The 24153-nt window shown below is 38.9% G+C and overlaps 1 long non-coding RNA gene across 3 annotated transcripts; it reads left to right on the forward strand.

Moving 5' to 3' along the window:
* The first annotated feature begins 14 nt into the window (after nt 1-14).
* On the forward strand, nt 15-23213 carry LOC131093925 (uncharacterized). 3 transcript variants are annotated; one of them, XR_009115635.1, is made up of 5 exons: nt 15-166; nt 13470-13532; nt 19171-19343; nt 22285-22363; nt 22722-23213. It is a non-coding gene; the product is annotated as an uncharacterized LOC131093925 (long non-coding RNA). The 3 variants fall into 3 exon arrangements; XR_009115637.1 differs by lacking the exons at nt 15-166; nt 19171-19343 and adding exons at nt 10868-11034; nt 12252-12354; XR_009115636.1 differs by lacking the exon at nt 19171-19343.
* The last annotated feature ends 940 nt before the right edge of the window (nt 23214-24153 follow it).

Genomic DNA, 24153 nt, shown 5'->3' on the forward strand with positions numbered 1-24153 from the left:
CGGCGCTCCGGCCGCTCCCCTCAGCCGCTCCCGCAGCCGCCCGGAGCAGCAGCGAGCGGCTCAGCCCGGCTGCCTTCAGCGCCGCTCCCCCGTGCGAGGTGCTGCCGTGGGCAGGTGTTGCCCGGGCAGCCCCGGCCCTGCAGGAAGCACCTCGCATGCAAGAGAAGTAAGTGCGGCTCAGGGGCAAGGTGTGCCTGTTGGGGAGGACAGGGTGGTCATCCTCTCCAAGAGGCCTCGTCACTTGGTCTTCCCTCACGTGTATCGCTTGAGAATTCGGAAAAGATGGGTTACATCACCATTATCTTAACATCTCGGCTTTGGCTGGAAGTTCCAGAAGAAGCAAGCAAGTGTGCCAACTCTTTTTTTTATATGCTTCCTAGGGTAACACAAGGATGGTGCTAAATTCTGTAAAAGTTCAATGGGTGAGTTTTGTCCCTTAAGGGGAATTCAGGTAAAACCTAGCGCAGGGTATGTTTCTTTGTGTCCCCCCTTTTAATCAAAGGATGCACATTCCCAGAGACTCTGGGAATACAGAAAGGTATTGGCTGTATTAGTGACTCCTGTGCCAGCAGTTTGTACTTTTATGTTTCTTGATGCTGTGTTGATTTTTTTTTTTCCTCCGGAAAACACTGATTTTAAATAGTATTTTGAAACGGGGGTGAAAAATCTGTTTTTCTTAGGCATATGTTTCTCTCAATGGCTTTCTGTTGCTTTGCAACCCAAACCACAGACGTTTCTTTTACATGATTGTTATTTTGTTAGGGATCAGCTGTTGTAAGGTGTAGGTCACCATTCGTGAAAGTGTATTTCTTTCAGGTACTTCAGATATAAAATAAATGAAACAACGGTAGCCACACGCTGAATTGGAGGCATCTATCACAGTAGATACAGTTATTGATCAGAAGTATTTTGTCATGGACAGAATGTAGGTGCAGAAGACAAAGTTTTGACGTTGATGTAACAGGGAGCACTGAATAGAGGAGTGCTGCTGCAAAGCTTTCAAGAGAAAACCTTTCTGCATGACCACCCTGCAAGGTGTCCTTATGGCCTGCTGTAAACTGCCTTCACCTGTTATCTCTGGTTTTCATCACTGCTGGGTCAACTGATTTAAATCACAGAAATACAGAAAAATTGATTACTGAAATGGCTGAGTAATGCTGCTAATTTAATGAGCCCATTCAGCTTGTGGGAAGTGTTTGACAAGCAGCAGAGCCAGTACAAAGAGTGGGGAACAGAAAAGATCAGAGAGTAAGGGGAAAAGAAGGGTAAAGTTTGAATTTGGAAAGAGTGGGATGGGAATGCTTTTTCAGTGTCAATAAACAGATGAGCTCAGATGCAGGTTGAGTTCATGTTCTGAGAGAAAGAGGGAAACACACAAGGAGCCCCAACAGATTCTGTAAGGAATGCGCTTCCTAACAGGAGCAACTTCTAAGAGTCCAAAATTCAGCCACCTACTTCAAGCAAAAGGGATAACATTGCTTTCAATATAATATGAGAAATAGATTGCTATTTATCTGGGCATGTGGATTTTAGATTTTTTGTGAAACTTTATTTATAAGGGGAAAATCACTGAAATTTTATTAATTAGCTTTAAAAACCTCACTTAGAGGCACTGAAAGTAAGGAGAGTTTTAAACTACTTCATGTTGCTTGTTATTTTAAATTATGTTCCTTATCATATTGTTCATATGTGAACTATATTCAATTGAGATATGTAAATAATATAACCCTAGGGCTTTTTTGAAATTAGAATGTAGGTGGCAGAATTAATATCTAAATATGTGAAAGTAATAGAAAATAAAAGGCTACAAGGAAGAATGATAATAAAAGCTTGCTGCTTAGGAACATATTGATGTTGAGAAAAGAAAGTGCATTTTTCCTGATTTTTTACTGTTATAGAGGCTAGTATTGCTATCTGGGGGAAAAAACCAGGCCTGGTAATTATAAAGCTACCAAGGATTATTCACACTGAAAGAGAGACCGCCTCTTCTCTTTCTCCCTTCCTCCTCCCCCTGCCATCCATTCATTCTGGAGTCTTTTTAAGGTGGCTTTCACTGCCTGATCTTCTCCTCATGGAGGATTTTGCTGTGTACCTGTGAAGGGATGTGTATAGTTAAAATTCCCTGAGGATTCACTTACCAGATTGTCACACATGAAGTTTTGATGATGGTTGTGTGATGTGTTTTCTACCTTCAGCAGAAGGCATCCCACCCCCTCCCATTCTGCCCCCTCTCCATTTTATTTCTGTCTCGGGAACTGCAGAGGAGAAAGTGAAAATGGAAATGCTTGGTCATCATGCTCTCAGGTTAGGTTACAAAGAAATCAGGATGGAAGCAAAAATGTTGAGAGAATCAAGCCTTCATCAACTGCAGTGTGCTGATAGAGTATCCCAATTAAATTATTCATAGAGTTAGCTGTACAGCATGAGAGGAAGAGGAAATTTAGGAAAGCTGTAATGAAGCAACCATCGAAAAGCAGGGGGAAAATCAGTAATACATTTTTGCCTTTCTTACCCCTTGAAATAACTTTCTGTCTGCCAAAATGATCTTGTGAATGTATAATAAAAACCACTCCATGTAGTATTTTCCAAAATGTAGCTGTGAACAGGAATGGGTGTTAATGATGCCTAGCAAACATCAAAGCCTCATTTTCTCCTACCTTACCCAACCTATTAGCCAAGGGCATTAAATAGAATGTCTTCCCTACTATCAAATTGTAAGTTTTGAAGTTTAAGTTTTTGATTTGATACTATGTTATACTCAGTGGCTGTTACACTTGCAGAGATAGGTATGCCTATACAATAGGAAGGTAATGAAGAGACAGGTCCCTCAACTGTGCTGAGAAAAATCACATTTTTTCAGCTGATGATTGTTAAAGCCATTCTAACTGGAAACAGCACTGCCAACAGCTTAACCACATGCACAAGAGTAAACTGCAGTAGCATCTCACTGGTGAAATAATGTCATTTCCTAATACAGGCAAGCTCTCCATCCCTGTGTGAGCTGCCCTGGGGTGATGCTGAGGAGCAGAGGGAGGGAGGGGAGCCAGCTGTGCCAGCTGTGCTGTGCTGACCAAGAGGCACCAACAGGGACACCCCTCCTGTGCACAGCTGGCTGCTGATCCCAGCAGTGGAGTCTCAGTTTCTCTCACACTCTGTGCCTTTGCACTTTCTCGTGTGTTTTAACTCTGCTGTGCTTGCTCTTAACAGGGGGCTCCTTGTTGTCTGTCTCTCTTCACTGAAAAACTTTTGTCTGAGTTAGCAGTGTATGAAATTCAAGATGTGATGGTCCAACTTCCCTGTCTGCATCTATTGTCAGTAGCCAAATACTATAAAATTGGTTGCAAATTTAGAAGGCATTTTCTTTCATAAGCCTGTGGAAATGAATTGTTATAGTTCAATTACATTTAAAAGATCCAGTTTGGGCTCTCAAAGACACTTTTGCCTTTAAGGCAGAACTGGCTTCTTAGTGGTGTTGACCTTGTTGTTGAAATCAGAATTATAGAGGTCACTGTGCTCAATACATGCTTGTAGTTTGCTGTGCAAAAAGCTTCCCTTTGAAAAGGCAGCACTGAAGAAGCAGAATACATAAAATTTACAAAAAGATGTTTTGTTGCCTTTGGCAGCAATGTATTCAAAAATATAAACCTAAGTCTTTAAAAGAGGGTGATTTGTCATTATTTGCTGATTGGAATTTGTGTGCAGTTAATATTCAGAAAGCATTCATGGAGTTGGTAATGATTTTTGAAAGTGGCTTTTTTGTAGTATTAACAGCCAGTCATCTGAAACTCAATCTTAAAAGTGAATTACTGATCTTGTTTACAACATTCAAGTTATTCTGTCAAGAGATGAAAACAATACTGTATGACTTACCTGAATAGTTGCAATAGCACAATTTGCAAATGGATTACTTCAGCACAGAATTTCAATCTGTATGCTGAAATTCATTACAATACTTAAGAATAACAAACATGTCTCAGGAGCCTTATTGGGATTAATCCTAAGAAATACTGGACTCTGACCAGTTTTATGTATCACATTTCTATTTTTCATTTCACCAAGTATAAATCTTGTTATTCATCCAGTAGTGGTTTGTGTTGGCTGGTAATAGAAGCTCTGCAGACCATGCAGCTACAGACCACTTCGTTCTAAATTAATTTTCTGTGTACTGCACTGTAAATTTTTAAGAATGGTCAGGACTAGCTAACTGTGAAGTAGTATATTATGGTCTGCTGAAAAGGAAAAAACTGTTGTATTTCACATAGATTCAAGCAATGTTTGATTTCTTGAATGTAATTTGTTACCAGAGCATCTTAAACACATGTTTAAGTGCACCCTTAAATTTACTTGCAATCAATGGGATTTAAAATGTACTTTACATATATGCTTACTATGAATATATAGAAGATAAATAACTATGGAGGGTCTGATCAGCTAAGATCTGAGAGTCCTTGTTTTCCATTGGGAGACCAGGTACATTCCCTCTCAAGGCACATTCAGCTCTTTCAGTGCCACATGGTGTAAGTACAATTGTTCCATTGGTTTGAGCAGGTTAATTTCTTCCAAGAGAGAAATGTCTCAGGTTGTTTGGTTTGGTTCTTTAATACAATACTGTTTATTCAGGAAAAAATATACATGGGTGAATAATTTTTTCAGATTTTGTAGAGGCAGTCAGCAGCAGGCACTCCTTGTGTTTTTTTTTACAATTCTGCTTTTTCAGTGAGTTCTTTACCCCAGGGAGCTGAAAGACTCTTTCTCAAGTAGCTGGTTTTCTTTATAGAGGCTTTTTGGTTGCCTACTTGGATAGGCTAAGATAAAATAAGGAAGGATCTGTGTTTGTGGTGTTGCAGCTACTTTATGCATGTTGTCTCAAAGTATCCATGAAGATTTTTGTGTTTGCTCTGTATTCAGTAGGAATTAGGTAAGATATCTTCCACTTACTGCAAAATGAGAATGATACATGTGATTTCCTCACTTTTTTCCTTTCACAGTCAAGTCTTTGAAGCCCTACAGAGTTCAAATATATATGTACTTCTTTAAACTACTGGATTAGAAATCACAATTTTGACTAAGTGGTATGTTTCATATGTTGGAGGAGGATATTCTTTTCCATATTACTCTTGCTGTGAAAATCTTTATTGAGGATGATGTTTTTTTCAATAAAATTGCCTGGTAAAATCACCCTCCTCCTCAGAACTGTATAAATGGATGACTTTGGTTAGTATAATCAAGTTATGAATGTATGACTAAACTGTACTGTGCTCTCTGTGAATTGGTAGAAAAACATAGCCCAAACAGAAAATAAACAAAAATCGATCACATGAGGAGCTGCCTTAGAATAGCCTTAAAATGTCTTAGGGTGTTGAACAGAAAAGCAAAAAAAAATTATTAATATGATAAGAAGAGAAATACTGGCAATGAGAGTTGAGAGTTCTCACTTGAAAGCAAACCTAAAAGAAATAATACATTCAATGAGCAGAATTATGAAGGTTCTTTTCCATGGAAGGAAGCCTGATTGTTTTGGGGTTTTTTGGCTTTTGTTTAAGTCCTGGCAAGATCTGTCCTTATGTTGTATTAAGAGCTGTGATGCACAAAAACAGCAAGCAGAGCTGCCTGCAGAGTGCCAAGAATGGGGGTTGTTGAGACACTTTTTAACACATAGGGCAACATTTGAGGAATAGAGAGGGGGATACCATGGCACCAGGGGAGAGAATCAGATCTCAGCACAAGGCATTTGTAGCTGTCCTTGAGATAAACAGAGCCATGGGACAGAGCCATCATGGCCCTTTGCCTGACTGGTTAAAAATAAGCACTGTACACACTACATATGCATCTCTCCCTTGAATGTGTGGGAGGAGAGAAAAAGCCACACAGGAACAGATGCTCTGTTCTTGTCCTGTTCATGGCACCCTCCCAGGTTCTTATCCCTGCCCTTCACTCACTCCTGCCACACTCAAGGGAAAGGCCTCTGTTTGATTCTTAATCCCTGTAGGATGGGAACACATCTGTGGACTGAGCTGAGGATTGACTGATTTTTTTAATAAATTTATTGGCTCATAATAAAAGAATAAATCCTCTCATGCACCATAAAAACAATTTCTCATTACTTTGGTAAGAATCTTGACAGGATAAAGCAAAAGGATCAAATCTTAATTTGGGGAAGTACTGTTCTATGAAATTGATTCACAGCAAGTATACCTGAGTGAGTAAAAGTACCAAAGAAAAGTAAGGAAAGAAAAACCGTTTATTTACTCAATGTTACGTGTTTTCTAAGAAAATCAGGGTGTTTTTTTTTCCCAAAAAAACTTTATAGTTGTCTGGCATTCTGTTTGTCATTGGGGCTTCTTGCATTTGATTTAATTTTTTTCTCTAAATTCTTTGCAAACTGCCCGTGCAGCATCTATCTTTAAGATGGAAATTTGCTAACACTGACTGTATGACTACAATGAAAGTATTTCAGCTAAGTACTCTGAAGGTTTTGAAATGAATGTTGATATTTATTAATGCAGTGTTCCATGTTTTGGAAAGAGATCAAGGTCAGTTGAAGCATTTGTCTGGCTCACATCACATTACATTCAGATTGCATGTGAAATCTCCAGTTGCTTTGTTTTGCCTTTGGACAGGTGCTCAGAAGGTTTGTCAGGAATGTTAAAGCCATGTTGGACAGGTGTATTGTGGGGCTGATTCTTCCCTTGACTTGAACTAAATCAAGTGAAAGCCCTATTAAGCCAGAGGTATTGCAACAAAGCAAAATGGGCATGAAAGGATAGTCAAACAGAGACTGTTTCCTGCAGGCTGTTTCCTCATATTCATTCATTTTTCACTGTGTGAGGAGCACAGCAGCCTGGTACAGTGGCAATCAAGCATTAGAATGGCAGAAAGGGAATGAGAAAGTACCACTGATCTTTCTAATGACATAGTCTGATTTGAGATATATATTACAGATTTTCAAAATATATGTTACAGTAATTTATTGTCTAAGGTAAGCATTGTATGGTTTCATATTGGGGTAAATATATGTGGGCTGTATATTCAACTTCAGTAGTATTTTGCTTGCTTTCATAAGACTAAATATGCATACACAGCTATTCTATTTAATAACTAAATCAAAATTTGTGCAGAAGGCCACACATTTTTTGAAAAAATTGTCATTTTAAATGTTTTTCTGTGTGTCCTTTCTCTTAATCTCCTTTGTCTTTCATAACCCCTTTCTTACTCATCTATGAAACTTGAATGCCCTGTATTCTCTCACCCACCAAGTCACTCTGGACCATTAAGGTCCTGGAGCTTCTGGTGTTGTGGCACCTGGGGACATTATTTATATGATTTAGTGTTGTCAGTGTTAGGTAAATGGTTGTACTCAATCTTGGAGGTCTTTTCCCACCCAAGTGATTCCATGGTACTATGTTTCATTCCCTCTGTGATAAAGCTCTTCTTATGGTATCTCAATGTTTTGGAGCCCTTTTATGTCCTCAAATCCTTTTTTTGAGGTTTATGTTGATCTTTGTGCTGGCCTTTCCTTCATGCTTGTGTCAGGATAGAATCCACTGTCTGAGCAATTTCTCTCATTCCCACTCCTAGACCCCTGCCCTTCCTGAATTCAGAAAAGGTGCTGATGTGACAGTGAAGCACTCAGTGAGATAAGTGGTAGACTTCCTGAAACTGTGTTCTCTGTGCAGTGTCTGTTAGTAGGAATGACTTGCAGCAACAAATCTGCAGGATGGAGCAGAGCCAGAGAAACCACGAGGAGTGAAAGGGGTCCAGGTTACCCGAGCAAATTGGATTGTAAAGGGGAAAGATTGGAGTGTGTGAGAAATTAAGATAGACTGCTCTTAAAAAGTGCAGAACCATTGTCAAGTGTTCTGTCAATCCTGATTTCCTACTGTTTTAACTGCTTTTCTTCCCTTCTCAGGCTTCTCTTAGGAATCTGGCGATGGTGATGTCAGTGATCTGCCACTACTACATTAAGATGCTTCTTCCAAAACGATAAGTGATGTCATTCTCTTAGTAGAATTGTCACTAAGCTTCAGTCATTGTAGTGACGTGCAGGGCTCAGCATTCCAGCAAAGCCCTTAGTGCAAATGTTGAAAATCTTTTCAGTTTGTGTGTCAAAAGTTATCATAGGCTTTGAGATGTATGGAAAAACTGGAGTCTGTTCTATGGAAATTCGGCATTCCAGAAAGGCAAATCAGTACAGAGTCAGTGAGGAGAAAGAGATTGGTGATCCATGGGATTGGAAGTGTACAGTGGGAAACTAGGAGTGTAATTACACTACACAGTGAAGTAGAAGTACATAAATAATTCATCTAATCACCACCAAACTGTTTCCAGAAGTGCAGAATTAGTGCAGCCACCTTAGTTTGGCTCTGAATACATGCTGAGGAAGACTGGCTGTCTCAGTGACAGGGCACATTGGCCTGAAAGGAATGTGCTAACCTATCTGCACAGCTCTTGGGACCAGGCCATGTGGGTGTGGAATGTCTGCAGTGTCTCTGCTCTGACAGGCCTGGTGTCACAGCCAGCTGGGACCTCTTCACATTGCATACCGTGGTAGGAGAGATGTACTGTGAAAGGGCTTGCCTCCATGAGCCAAGCTAAATGAGTGTTAACAGATGATATAATTTCCTTCTCTGAATGTACCATCACAGAGGTAAAGCTCTCTTGAAGCCAAGGAACTGTGTTAGTAGAAGAGCATAAGTCATCAACTGACTAGGAATACACTGACTCTAAAAATCAAAACAGAATTTTCACATTGAGACTGCTATCTGATAGAGTAGTTACTAAAGGGACTTGGGTCAGTTTCTGAAATAAATGATTTCAGAAATAAGCCTAAGGAGCCTAAGTGATACAACTGCAAGTGTAAAAGTTGAGTACTTGCAGTGATTTAGGAGTTCCCTACTAGTCCTATCGTGTATGTCTCACAATTCTGTTCAAGCATCAGAGTCAACAATGCATCCCGCTATTGACTCATCTGGGAAGAGCTGGGTCCTAATTAAAACCTTGTGGAGTAATATCCTGCTCTTATCTTTCATGTATCTCTTATCTACATATATTTCGACTGTATTTCAGTTAACACAGTTGAGGTGTGAAAGCAGTGGCTTGTCTGGTAGCCAGAATATATAACCTTAAAAATGTGTAGGGAATTAGACTGCCTCAGTTGGACAGTTAATGAAGCACTTCTGTTTTATAGTGATTCTTTTTAAGTAGCAGTGATAGAAACAGAGAGCTCTTGACCAAATTTCTTGTAACAATATGCCAAACAATATACATAATTATTTCAGTCATTCTAGTCATGAGGACCTGAGAACTGCTGAATTCAGCCAGATGAGAAGCCTGCCTAACCTAGTAAGTAAATACTTGTGGAAAAAATGTCCAGAGGCAGTCATGCTTGCAGTGATTTTTCCATCATGCTCTTCGGGCCTTCCGTGACCAGGAGACTCTTTTGTTTAACAGTTACTGCTGACCTACAGAATAGAGCTGCTGAATCAATGAAGTCATGCTTTTTCTGCTCCATGTACAGTTTATGCCTCACAATATATAATGAAAGTGAGCTTAGTTTATTATTGAAAAAAACCCCATACCTTTCAATATTTATATTGGGAAAACTGGTGTATTACTATTAATAGGTCACCTTTTGAATAAAGTTCATTACTTGATACACTGCTCTTATATTCTTCTCTAGATGTTTTCCTAATTCTATCATAATGTTTTTGATAATGGAATGACTAAAGCTCCAAAGTATTCATAAAGTGTTTGCGGCCTGAGTGTTTACAGGGCAGATTTTTCATGTTTTTCTGTTAATTTTAAAATAAATAATAAATTCTGTTAATTTTTAAATAATTAAAAAGGTATGTTTGTTCCTTTAAGCACCAGATATTTTTAGGTTTCTTTCCTGGTGATACTAACACCCCATACATGTATATATATGTGTATTTTCTCTTCCCTTCATGGTGTGCATTGCACTTAATGACACTGAATAGCCTCTGGCATTTTATCACTCATTCAGTATTGAACCACCTCCAAAGCTTTTCATAGCTAGTCCTAGATTTCCTCAGCCTAATAGTTTTGTGTCATCTGATTTTTTTTCCTTTGTCTAATTATGTGTGTTCTTTTTCACAGTGTTTATGAATATATTGAAGGCCCACATCTGTCAGCTGAGCCTAAGTCAGTGAATCCTGAAAAAAAATACAAGCAATATAAAATACAACCAATTAAAATAATTCAGCCTTTTTTCTTCTTACTAAAATGAATTTTACTGTTTTAGTTTTATTATTTATTTATTACATAAGTAGATGCATTTTTAATTTGTTTTCATAATGCAGATCTGCTTTTCAAAGCACTTGTAGGAGAATGGAAATAGAAGACAAGAGAAATTCACTGCTTTCTGGTAATTTAAATATCACACATGTTGACATTAATGACTAACATTTTTATTTCATATTTCACTGTATAGGATTCTGACACATACTGACAATTTAAAGGTGATTGTCAGGAAAGAACTATATAAAAGAAGCTGTTCTTTTTATTTTTTTTTATGTTAGCATGTAATGGTTGTCTTTGACTGTCTTCAATTTCCTATTGGCTTAATCCACTATACTTACTTATTAAGCTATGAATACCTGCAAATCCTTTAAAGGATTAACTGTATCTGCCTGCTAAGCTTTCCGAGGCAGTTAAAAATAACTGCGGGCTGATTCTACTGACCCACTAAAAATTGGACCTGCTCTACATTTTATGTTGTATTTGCTGCTGCTGTGACAGATGTGACACAGTCTGGAGGTACTTAAACCTTCTGTGAAGTTGGGTTGACCAAGTGCTCTCAATCCCCCAGTTCTGACTAGCAGCTGTTTTCCCTTACAGCCCAAAGAGGATCAGCATTTGCTTTGTCTCATGAAAAATGCCAGAGACCAAGAACATACAAGCTGGACAAAGCAATTCAGCTTAATATAAATTCATGAAACAAAGGTGTCCTTCTCTGAAGAAAAGGCTTTGCTTTATACAAGTGGTCTGCAATGCAAATGCAGTCCTTCCTGTTTGGTATGGTTTTTTTCTAGCTGTGCTCTTTGACTTCAGAAAATGTATCTCTTTTCCACATTTACAAAACTGGTATATTCTAATACAGTATAAGCATGTGTGCTGGATGCTGCTAGATATTGTTAGGAAGGCAGCCAAATATATTATATCCATAAGTGGAAGCCTTACAGGGAATGCACAGTTTCTCTCTGGTCTGGAGAGTTCAGGAGACAGCAGCACATTAAAATGTGTACAGACTACCTCCATTCCTGCTGGCTGTCAAGGAAGAGTTGCACTTCACCACCTTCCTTGATCAAGGAAGTTAAATACTGCAATATATAAATGGAAACTTTGAGACAAGACTTAGCGCTTTCCACTGTCTTTTGCCAGGTATTTTCTCTCAGAAGTCTTGTACTGGTACAACAGAAATTTATGGCTTCAAAAGGATACCATAAATGCTGGTGTTTTCTTGCTGTCAAAGGACAGAATGGGACAGTGATTCTCTGCTACAGTGATTTCTACCTTCATTAACAGATTGTTTAGGTTCCTGTACAAAAAAGCAGAAGTGCATATAACAGCTGAAACTGGTTCTCACACTTTTATAAGAGCTGAAGGAATGTAACATGGCATAAAGTTACTTTCCCCACAAGTCATAGGCATCAGGCTAGTTAATACTTAGCTGAGTGCATGAAACTTGCATTTATTTAAAGCTGAAGGGGGAATATTAAAAACCAAATTCAGTCAGATGTAGGTACTCATAAGGGACAACTCTGTCAGCACTCCTTATAGTGAACTTACTGTAAAACAATATATGAATATAGAATAATATCAACTTGGGTTGGGCTTGCTAGCCACCCTGTCAGAGTGTAAAGCACTGACACAGGTGCAGAAGGAATATTGGATCTATCAGTGTGGATTCAGCCTTCAGTCCCCAAAAGTATGGCTCCTAGAATTCTTTAGCTTAGCTAGTTGAAGAGCTAAGTAGTTAGTGGTTGCTGATTAATTACTTAATTATTATGCTATTTGGCAGTAAGAGGACTGTAGGTTTTCCTGCTCTTCTAAATACATAAGCAAACTGCACAACCCAAGCTGAAGGTTCTAGCTCAGACACAATAAGCATTATAACTTTATTAGCATTAATATGTGCTAATTTATGTCTAAAATGCATATTAAAAATTGTGCTGAGACAACTTCATACTGAGCTGTATCACGCAATCACATTATGTTTTTACTATTTCTAGCTAAGGGAAGTCAACAAAACCTTGGGAGAGTTACATTTTAACCCCTTGTTCCAGTCAGTGTCTGTCTGCCTGTGGCTCTGGTCTGCCTGATGAAGGGCCATGGGTAAGCAGATACATTGCTTGTGGTCCTTCAGTGTTTCTTACAGCTAATTGCAGAATTTCTGCAGTACCCTGTATTGCACTACTCAAGCAACAGATGACACAGACATACCAGGTAGATTGTGTGGTTCTATTTGCTTCAATACTATTTTTTCTCATTAGGCATGTATTCCTTAATGTTTGGTTTTATCTGAACTTCACCACAAACTGTCAAGTTAAATTTTACTCATTGTGTATTTTTGGAGGCAGAAAATGGACTTGTGCAAAATGCACTTCCTAACATAAACTATTTAGTGTTTTGCTGTGAAGAGAAGGTAGCATTCTTATGTTTTAAAAGAGAAATCTTGTGGAACCCAAGCTTGTCAAATTTTTGCCAGAAACTTGCTGGTTGCCTGCCAGCTCTCTACCCATCCATTTGGCAGGTGGCCCAGCCTCCCCAGAGCTGCAGCTGCCTCTGCGGCAGGGCTGGCAGCACTTGCAGGGCTGCAGGTCCCTGAGCAGGTGGCCACATGGACTCCCTCCCAAAGGGTCCCTGCCACCCTGGCCTGAGGGGCTGTGCCTCCTGCTAAGGAACTTCCAGGCCTGGAAATGTTTTATCTTGTGCCAGCTTTTAGGAACCCACATTCTTTACTTTAGGAAATTCTTTCATAAGTGGACATCCTATTTGTGTCACTAAGGAAGGCCTCGTACCTGAAAGCAGGGATGGATGCCTTTAACACATCACTTTGTAGCAGTCCTGCTTCTGAGGAGGGTTCACAAAGAAATGACACAAAATGCAGCAGCATGTCTAGAGGAATGTTGCTTTTTAAGTTGGAATTTGGCTTCTGACATTAGCATTAGGTTTTGTTGAGGTTTTGTGCTTTCATCTTAACAGACATTACCCCCACCCCCACTCCCCCAAATAATATATAATCTTATTTGAGATTCAATCAGACATCAGCAATATCTTGTGGACTAATATGCAATTTTAAATGAGTTAAATATTCATGGTAATTGGTACAACCTTGGTATTAATAATCTATTGTGAAAGAACTGTAAGAATAAATAGAAGCTGATAAGCTTTATGCTGGTGTGCACATGGTTGCTGACCTTAGTATTTTTTTTATCCTATCTTTTTAGGGCTGAGAAAAGTACAATTGAAGAGCATGGAGCATTCTGACGTGTGTAACTCATTGTATCAAAGTAAGTGCCAACTCAGGTTAATAAATAATAAAAGTGCACAAAAGATTTTTTTCTTTCTTTTCCTGTTTATTCTTTAATATTTTGCTGCATTTTGAATAGCTTGCTAGAAATCTTACCTTTCCTAATGGACCCCTATTCCAAAAATAAATCAAATCCACGATAATAGGCAGGGTTGGGGAAGAATTATTTTTTTTTTGTTCCAGCTATTGTTTGTAGATTGCTGTTAGGTGTCATGTAAATAAATCAATCTATCTCAGCTTTATTGAAGCTAAATAATGATCTTGAAAGACACATGTGAATGTAATGAAGCAACTGTGATACATCAAATATTTTATGGACTGTTGTCTTGAGATGATAACTTTTTTGTGACTGCCCTTAAGGAAACGTAGTGAAGAATTTTTAATTAACATAATACAGTAGAGCATAAGAAAGTCTTGTAATTAATTTGGCAAATAGAAACAGTAATACAATAGAAGATGATATTCTGATAAAATTTCTCCAGCTTTGTAACTTTTTCAGCAAAATTGCTCAGTGATTTTACTTCAGACCTTGCCCCACTAAAGGCAGTAAGTTTATTCCTGAAGTTCCTAGTGGGGTAGAGTAACAGTTTCAGAGTCTAGGTGGACATTATTTTGGCTTATACAATGTTACCTCACAGTGCAAGAGATGAAGGACTAAACCCTGCCTTATTTAGGGAACCAATGGTCTGTCAAAATCAGTACAAAAGTACAAAAAAAAAATTCCTCTCCTGTTTCTCAGCTAATACAATATGTTGGAGTGGAGGTTAGCCTTGCTGTGTATTTTTAAGATGCTTCCAAATAGCTGCCCAAAATGACACCAAGCTCAATTGTGCTGCTGCAGCTTTATGTGTATTGAAAGCACAGGGGTGTCTGTTAATAATAAAATTAGAATGACATAGAAATAAAGTGTACACTCTCTTTCTTGCTGATGTGATGACAAGTAGTTTCTCTGATTTTATTTCTCTCTTGCATTAGCCAATAAAAAACTTTTGCCAACATGTTTTTCACAACGCTTACAGATCACCAATGACTGCCTAACTCCATTTCTGCTTACAAACTTAGTAACAACATGCTTACATAAAGTAGACTATGATGGTCACATCTTCTGCTGCATCCTGGCATAGCTCCAACTGCATAGCTGTTGATTTCATGAGGATTTGGATACAAACTTAAAGTTAAGCCCATGCTTAACTGCTTTGTCAATCTGTCTCTCTTGCCCTCTCCTCCTGCTGTTACTATCATGTAACATCTATGAAATTTAGCTTGTGCTGACATGAAGGAATGTTCAGGTATTTCTATACACTCCTTGTACACAAAGCTGTGGTTGGTTTACTCTTGTTTCAAGCCTGAAGAAAAGACTGCATCCACTGTAACTTCCAGAGTGCTGTGAGCGTGTGTGTGTGTGTTTATCTGTTCTCTAAGGTCACGTGTGGGTCTCTCATCCAACCAAAACTTCCCTAAGAAGGGAGACTGCATTTCAGAATAAAACCTTCTCTGGGATTCCATGCCAAAACTCATGCTTTTTGTAGCAGTTTTAAATTAAGTCCTTTTTTTTTGTTTTTGATTTAAATAATTTAGAGGTATCAATAACTTCATTAACATTTTTTCATTTTATTTAAAACATTTACAGAAAAATACTATATCAGTAATAGTACCAAAGATTTAGAAAGTGAGTTGTATAACTACTATTATATATAATCTCACATACAAAACTAAAGTTATTACACAAAGGAAGGTATAATAAAATTATGACTGTAGGCAGTGACTTTCATGAAGAGTGTAAGTTTTTCAAATACTTAATAAATAAGAGATTTTACCAGAAATGTAACCTTGTGTTTATATGATTTATGTTCATTCTTCTCCAAAACAGCATTCAGCTACAATAAGGTTTAGTTGGGCATTTATACATGACCACATTAATGAATGTGATATTTGACTGTCTAGAGAGCTGTGGATATATTTAAACAAAAAGTTTTATAGTTTCTTTAATTAATGTAATAAATCAGAGCTAAGTGCCAATATTGTCATAAATTAAAGGGAAAAATATTTTAAGCACACATTTCCTTAAATTGTATCTCCTAAAGAATTGGGCAGCATTTTTATGTATCTCTTCATAGTTTGGTATTTGCTAGATGTACTGTTGTTTCCCCTGGCATATCTGTTCTGTAAGGCAAGGGACAACAGAATCAAGAAATAAACATCTGACCATGTCACAAATCCAATTAACTCTGACAAGGGCTAGTAAAGTCAAGTGAATAACAAAGCACTGCTGTCTGGAAGCGGCTTTGCAGGCAGTAGGACACCAGCTGGACGAAGCAAAAGTACTTCAGGCAGCTGAATTTTCTGCCTCCACTAAGACAATCTTATACCCTGGTGAGGTCACAGTGCTGTAGCATTTTCAAGTGTCACATCTCATCTCTTCACTGTTCTAAGCGGCAGGGAGGAGGAGGAGGGAAGCATTCCCCTCTCAGAATGTAAAATATGTGCTAATGTCATTGCAAGGTAATGCAGCGAAGCAGAAACTGCAGCTACCATTGCACAGCCTCTCCTCAGCCACCACCACAGCACTGGGTTATGATAGAAACCTCCAAGAGATTTCAGTGCAGCAATCCTTGGGCAGAAATCGTGGTGGTTTTCTAATCCCAAGGCCTGTGCACGTTCAAAGTAGCTCTCCTTCTTCTAGCTCTTGATGCATGTAGCTAACCAATGTCTATTTAATGGAACTGAATGATTAAATGATTGCTTCACCGGTCTGCTGCGTTCATCCATGCTTGAGACTCAGAAATATGGGGGGATTTCTCATCTGGAGTATAGCAGTGTCAATCCAGAGACATTCCTTTGGCAAAGTTATTTTGAGTTTATCTTGAGAGGACAATCCACTCCCTGCCCATCTGACTGGAAATTGAAATTGTTCAGTGCTTGTTTCCAGATAGAAAGGAAATACGTGCTCCGTTTACCTTATCTGTGTAACCCAAACAACACAATGTTACCCTTGGAATCTTTCCTTGCTCCAGCCTATTTCCCTGTCATGAAGTATCCTTAAGTGAAATGCTTTCCATTTACACTGTAGTAATGGAAGGAATCTTAGACCCCTATACAATACTCAGTATTTTTACTGTTAATTGTCAACACTATTTGCAGCTCCTAATAACCTATCTTCTAGTAGCCAGAAGAGTCAAATATTTAATTTGTCAGCTTTAACATGGGTTATAAAACTGAAACAAACTGATATCCTCAGCTTTGAGATGGAGGAAGGAATATTTCTTAGGAAACAAGATGAGAATTGGGGTTAGCTCATAACTCACAGCTAGTTTGCATCTGAAATTTCCCAGCACTTTTCTAATAGTCCTATTAAACTGAAATGAAAATGATGTTAACTTCAGCAAAATTTTCCAAAGGGAGATTTATTTAGTTCAGAATGGGATTTCTGGGTTCTAGAAACCAGAAACATATACACACAATGACTCAATGATTAGGTTATTAAATTACTAGATTTAGAGCAGGAAACTGAAACTGTTTCCCCTCTTCTAATTCCACATGTTTCTATGCACAGCATCTTTTGAATCTTCACCCTCCCCCCCCACCACCACCAACTTTAAAGAAATACTTATTAATCTTGGAGTTGGTCCCAATTTTCCTGATACTAAGAAATTAACACAGGGTGAGATGAGTAAATTGAAGTGTCAGGATGGTCTCTGAAATCAGAAAAAGGAGCAAGGAAACAAGGAAAAAATAAAAATATGCAGGATTGCTTCTACAGAAAACTAAAAATTAAACATACCATCATGCTTGTACATTTTTAAAGTGCATTGAAACTTGATCTTGCTACAACTTTGGACACAAATAGAATTTAGCAAATGGAGATATGCTGTAGGAGCAGCACAGGCATATGCTGACATACGATTACCATATGTCAGTCCACAGTGATTCTCGAGCTCCTGAGACATGTTTTGTTCTTTAAATAGTTTTCCATCTTTTTAGCATTTTGAAGAACATAGACTATTTTCATTATGCCTTTTTCCTCCTTCCTTTGAAGCCACATGCATTTACAACTGACTTAGATTAGGCAGGAAAGACAGATAGAAAGAAGCTAAAATAGCTTTCAGAAATTACTACTGCAGTCAAATTTATTTGGAAATTCAAGAGTCAACATGAACGATTAAAATAAAATAAAGTCTACATTAATCTTTATAAATAAAGAAAACATGGGTTAGGATTTTTGTCCTGTATTCATCCAGGATCACATGCAATATTTTGTTCCTGGGATGTAACACAGCAAGTTAAAATTTAATTAAAAAAACAACAAAACCCCCTTTGTATTTAATCATGTATCATTAAAACCTGAGGTTTTGACTTGAACTGGAGACTGTCTGAGTCAGAACCTCACAGACTCACAGAGAGAACATAGTAGCTGCCAACAGGCTATTTCCTGTTGCTTTTCACAACAAACAAAATAGGGATATTTCAGTATGATCTGCAGATGTGCAGCATGATGACATTTAGATGCAAGTTGCCTACAATTTTAGGCAAATAATGTATAAAACACTCTCCTATTTCTTAAAAAAACAACTCCATCACTAAAGACTTAAGATCTTTCAAGAAATTGTGTGGCAGTCTTATGTTTCTAAGCTCCTAAAAGTTTTGAAGGAAAAAATACTTCAAATTTAATCAAATGCCTGTGAGAGCTTAAAAAAAAGGGGAAAATAATGAGAACATACATAAAAATTCTATTGCACATGTTAAGGTAGAAAAACTGTACTGAACACATTTTTTTGCTTTTACAACATCTCATACAGGCTTTATCAGCAAAATAATTTGTTTCTTTAGTGAAAAAAAGTGCATTATACTTCTCAAGAGAGAAATAATCTATCTCTGAATGTCTGGAGAAATGCTGAGAATAATAACTACAACAAACAAGTCATTAATAAGAATTTACTTTTTCAGTGCCTGGAGACATAATATAATTTTCTAATAAGCTCCAGCCTCCTAGCTGTTGCAAACCAAAGACATCCAGTATAAGAGTTTCCTACTAAGTGTGCATATCAGCTTGAGCCAGCACAGGAAGAATTCTTAAGGCTGGGCTGAAAGAACCAATGTTTCCTCAAAGCCTCTGATTCATCACAGCTACTATTTGCTTTCTAGTTCTGTGTCTTAAAAAGGGTCAAACTCTGCAATGTTTAAGGGCATAAAGTAGTGCTTGACACATTGGACATAAACACATATATCACACAGACATCCTCCTGTTAGGAATAAATCAATTCCTGCTTGCACTAAAAGACACCGATGTAATCACAAAAAGTTTTAGAGACCTTTTACTCCTAGTGGAGATTTTGCCCCTCTGCAAGTTATGGATTGGGTCTTAGCATACTATTGTTGAAATAAAGGTACTCCAGTCAATTTGAGAGTTGAACTGGAAACCAAAGTCCTGTAAGATTTGTGCTAGCCTCCTCTACAGGAAGGTAAACAACCCCAAATGAATGGTGATATGTGAATAGTTCTTCCACAACCTCTTTGTTTGCCAAAGTAATTGTAATTGAGTGGCCAGATTTCTTCTGGATGACACCAGAAGAGAAAAATGAAGAAGGTTATATAAAACCATATTTTGTTTCTTATCCTAGGGAAGCCTTACATGGCACAATTTGGATGATGTCTGGACTTAAACCCATTATCAGAAAAAGATAATGATGCTGTTGTGAGAGCCAAATGAAGGGACAACACATAATATCATACACAAGAAAATCAGAGATCTTGAGTGAGCAAAGAGGATGTACATGATGGAGTTATTTACCAGGTACTATAACGTCAAGAAAAGCAGATCACCTCTTCTCAAAAGGGAATTACAGAAATTAATTGAGGATATTGTGGCATCATTCCTTTAAATCCCTTATGCTCCAGAGTTCCCTGTTTCTCAGTGGCACCCCCTTGCTCTCAGAAATTTTGTACCCACTTGCTATCTTTCCACGTCACAACAACCTGTCTGTCCATCTGTCTGTCTCCTAGGCTCAGCATCTCTATCGAGCTGTGAACAAAACTGTCACAGTGGTAAATACTGTGAGATAGATTTCCTGTCTCCTTTTTTTATATGTGAAAGCAAAAGGTAAGAAGGGTGTACTCAAGGTGTTTTCCTGGCACTGCTACAGTGCCTGGAGGGCAAAGGCTATTCCTCCTCCCCTGTGCCACCAAGCAATCCGTGTTCCAGCCCTAGAGGGAAGAGCAGGATATGACACAAGCAAAACAGTGTCACTCAGAACCTGGAGGAGTGAGAAAAGAGGGCTGCCTCTGTTTGTGAGGTTTTTATGTACATAGTGGAGACTGGTGTGAGAGAGGTAGAGACTCCCATATCTATGGGAGACAGGTGAGAGGGGAACTGGTGCTTCTGAGAGGTCCTGTGGCCAAGGAGGTTTTGTGAGAGCTTTTTTTCAGGGAGTTTCAAAACAGGTGATGATGATGTGCAGTACCGGGCCAATTCCCACCAGATGCAAAATAACTTCTGTGTGAGAATATACTGGAGCTGTAAGGAACTTCAACCCCTGCAGTTTACAGCTGTCAATCTGCTCCTGCTGCTCTGAGTGACTTGCTAAAGTAAGCACAGCCTCTGCTGGCTTATTCATTGAGCACAGACACATCAAGTACGTGCAATACACAATAATTTTCCAGGAAAATGTATTCCATAGCACTCTGAAAGTAAAAATACTGTATTTAAATGAGATTCACAGCAGCATGTTTTATTGACTTTGAGAGACAGATTCAGAAAAAGAGGATTACCAAGCTGAGACTAATAGCTACGTTCAACATACTTATGCTGGTTTACATTGTAAACAAGAATTCCACAGACCCAGCAGAAAAGTACCTGGGGGTGTTGGTTGGCATCCAGATGAACATGAGCCAGCAGTGTTCCCAGGTGGCCAAGAAGACCAATGGCATCCTGGCCTGTAACAGAAATAGTGTGGCCAGCAGGACCAGGGCAGTGATTGTCCCCCTGTACTCGGCACCTCAAGTTCTGTGTTTAGTCTTTGGCCCCCCCCTGCAAGAAAGACATTGAGGTGCTGGAGCATGTCCAGAGAAAGGCAACAAAGATTCTGGAGGGTCTGGAGCAGAACTCCTATGAGGAGCACATGAAGAAGCTGGCAGTTTAGCCTGGAGGAGGCTCAGGCAGGACCTTATTGCTCTCTACAATCCCCTGAAAGGAGAGTGTAGCCAGGTGGAGGTCAGCCTCTTCTCCCAGGTCCAGCAACAGGGCAAGAGAAGATGGCCTCAAGCTGCACCAGTGGGGGTTCAGGGTGGACATCAGGAAGAATTTTGTCACTGAAAAGGCTGTCAAGCATTGATACAATCTGTTGCTCCTGGTGCTGGAGTCACCATCCCTGGAAGCGTTTAAGAAATGACTGGATGTGGCAGTAAGTGCTATGGATTACTTACATGGTGGTGTTTGGCCACAGGTTGATCTTGAAGGTCTTTTCCAACATTAATGACTCTTAATGAACATTCCATATTTAAACATGCCTTGTTTTATTGGACAGTGCCACCTAGGGGGTAATGGCTTTTAAACTAGAGTGGCAAAGGAGAGGGAGCTTTAATAATAACATAGGAAATAATTTCTTCCATTAAATTCTCTTTTGGAATATACTAGGCAGACAAAGTGATGCTGAGATTTTCATACAATGGAACATGACAAAAACCAGTAATTTTTATAGGTCTCTTTGGAGCTGCCCATACTCTTTTCCCTATTCCATAGTGAGAGAAATCTCTTCTGGCAGTGATTGGGGATGCCACAAATCCTGATTTTCTCCTCTGCTAGCCAGGTCTTGCTGGTATGATCAGTGGAGAGGTTATCTACATCTCATTACAGCTGTAAGGCTGGCTAGGAGATTGCCGTATTGCTGTGTTTTGGTTTCCAAGGACTTGAAATAGAGCCTTGAAAAGTTTGCTTTTTGAGGCCAAAAGCAGAGAGAAAACCCTGGTCTACTTCTGTTTAATTTAGTCTGCTAAAGGAAGGTAGTGTACAAGACAGGAATGAGATGCTGAGACTACTCTGCCTGAGGGCAGATAGGTTTTGTCCTGACACTTCCCCCACTGTCCTTGAAAGTACAAGTTACAGTTGGCTCCTTTGGACTTCTAACAATTTAACCTAGAAATGGACAAAAGAAACTTAGAAAAAATGCCCATCTCTGTACCCTGTTTATTTTCTTCAGAACTAGATTTGTTTTAAAAGCCTGAATTGTGGTAATTTCTTTCCTGAAAAAACAAAATTCCAGGACAGGTAATATTTTGGGACTGGGTGTTTGTTTTTTTTTTTCCCACATACTTTTTTTATTCTCACAAATGGTATTTGATTTTGTTCTGTATCTTCCACAGCAGATGGCATGCCTGCCTCCCTGAGACCAGAGATCCCAAGCAGCATGCAAATGATATAAGAAACTCATATAACGTAGAAACAATAGTATAATATAAGAAACAATTATGCAAGGAACCTGCTCCTCTTTCCTTAGAGGAAAGTAGTGATGCTTCCACAATATTTTTGAAGGAAAAATGTCAACATTTTTGATAACATGACTGTGTGTTTGAATTGTAATAAAGGGCAGGTCTCTTTCTTTCCTTCAGTAACCTCCACACACATAAGCAATTGAGGATTAATAAGAAGAGATTTTATTTGTTGTAAGTTCCTTTTTAAAATAATCCATTCTAAAAAAAAAAAAGGCCAGCTTATAAAAATTGTTTGGTCTGCCCCCTAGAAATGGAAAAAGAAATTATTTTGGAACTACAAGCCACAGACAGGGCAAAAAGATGATGGAAGTTATACAAAAGCTTGCTGTAAGTACATCTCAGGTAAACAAGTCCTGTGGTGAAATTATGATGTGATGGATTATTTCAGGCTGCAAGATGTGGCTGGGGGTGTTTATTCTGTTGCCATCTGTTAGAGGTGGGGCAGTTATCTACTGTTAATTGGGCCACCTGTCAAAACCAGCTAGGGCAGTTTTCTTTAGTTCTTCCATGACCAACCCTCCCTCCAGGAGATATCTGCTGTTAATGGGCCATTGAGTCTCACTGCATGACGGATAAAATTACATCATCCCCTTGGGAGATGCTCCGCCCAGGGGGAGGAGCCAAGCATTCCTACCTGGATATAATCTGAGATTTGGAGCACCACAAGCGGCTTTTTCCCCTCTAGATTCCCAGAGGAAGACCAGGTCCATCTACACCACCGTCAGAGGAAAACTACACCCTTTTACAGGATCACTGCTTCAGCAGAACCATGCCTGTGGTTCTGGATATAATCTGAGATTTGGAAAACCACAAGCAGCCTTTGCAAGCAACCAGAACCTCCTGTGCAGGAGGGCTGCAGCCACCATTTAATGGGACTGCTACCAACACCCTGACCAACAGGGTGCCAAGTCATACTCTGACTCTGACAGTGGTTTTTTTGTACTATTGCATTTGTATTTTTAATTTTCCTAGTAAAGAAATGTTATTCCTATTCTCATCTCTTTGCCTGAGAGCCCCTTAATTTAAAATTATAATAATTTGGAGGGAGGGAGTTTACATTTTCCATTTTGAAGGAGGCTCCTGCCTTCCTTAGCAGGAGCCTTTTCAAGCCAAGACATGGATAAAGCAAACTCTTACTGTCCTCTAGATGTCATGATGTGGAAGAGGAGCAGCTGGATACCAGGGCTGCCACACTTGAAGCTAAATAGGTTTTCACATGATCATTAAAGAAAAGCTACAGTAAGGCACGGCAAATTCACCATGGTGCCCATCCTGATGTGACATGCTCTGGAGCAAATGGGCTCCTGCTCAGGCACTGGCAATAAACACTGGACCAAGCCTGAGAGACAGGGACATGGACACCCACATCAGGTCCACACTGGCCATTCTGGATTCTGGCTTGGTCACAGCATAGATTTTTGGTGACTTCCTTGTTTTGATAAAATCAGAGAGAATATGCAGTTACACTTTTGGCACAGTGCTCTTCCCTTTATAGGTTTTATTTCTTACCAATGCAACATGGTTTTTACATATATATGCACATATAAATAAATAGAATGGCAACATTAATAAATAATTACAATGTTAAATATGTACACATTAGGAGGACTTGCTATTGCAGCTTTACTTGTAGATACTCACAAATACATACGAGTCTTGTCCAACAGCTCTTTCTTACAAAAGAAGATACAACAAATTCAGAGACTCGGAATAAAATATTTAAGAATAAGGATTGTGTGATTCTTTCATATATATGTGTCTAAAAGAAAGCCTGAAGATCAGAGTTGAGTGAAGATGAATTGAAGAAGTGCTGATAAATAGTAAGTTATTAGACATCATTTGGAATATTCAGAACTTCAAGTACAAAATAGGAAGAATCATCCTGCTCTTCAAATTCCTGAAATAATCCCGTTCCTTTTCAGAATCCGTCATGTTCCAGGGCCTAGCTCATTAAAAGCTGTGATTTAAAGGTGTTCAGAGCTGGTGTGTGTTAAGAGTGTATTTCCTCCCCTGTGTTTCCCTGTGTTAAATCTTTCCTTACCAACAAACCTGACCTCTCTGAGGCGCCTGACAGCAGAGGTAGGGAGAACACTGTCCCTGGAGGCCACTGCAAGAAG

Source organism: Melospiza georgiana, chromosome 1 (assembly GCF_028018845.1).
Source record: "Melospiza georgiana isolate bMelGeo1 chromosome 1, bMelGeo1.pri, whole genome shotgun sequence".
Taxonomy (NCBI): domain Eukaryota; kingdom Metazoa; phylum Chordata; class Aves; order Passeriformes; family Passerellidae; genus Melospiza; species Melospiza georgiana.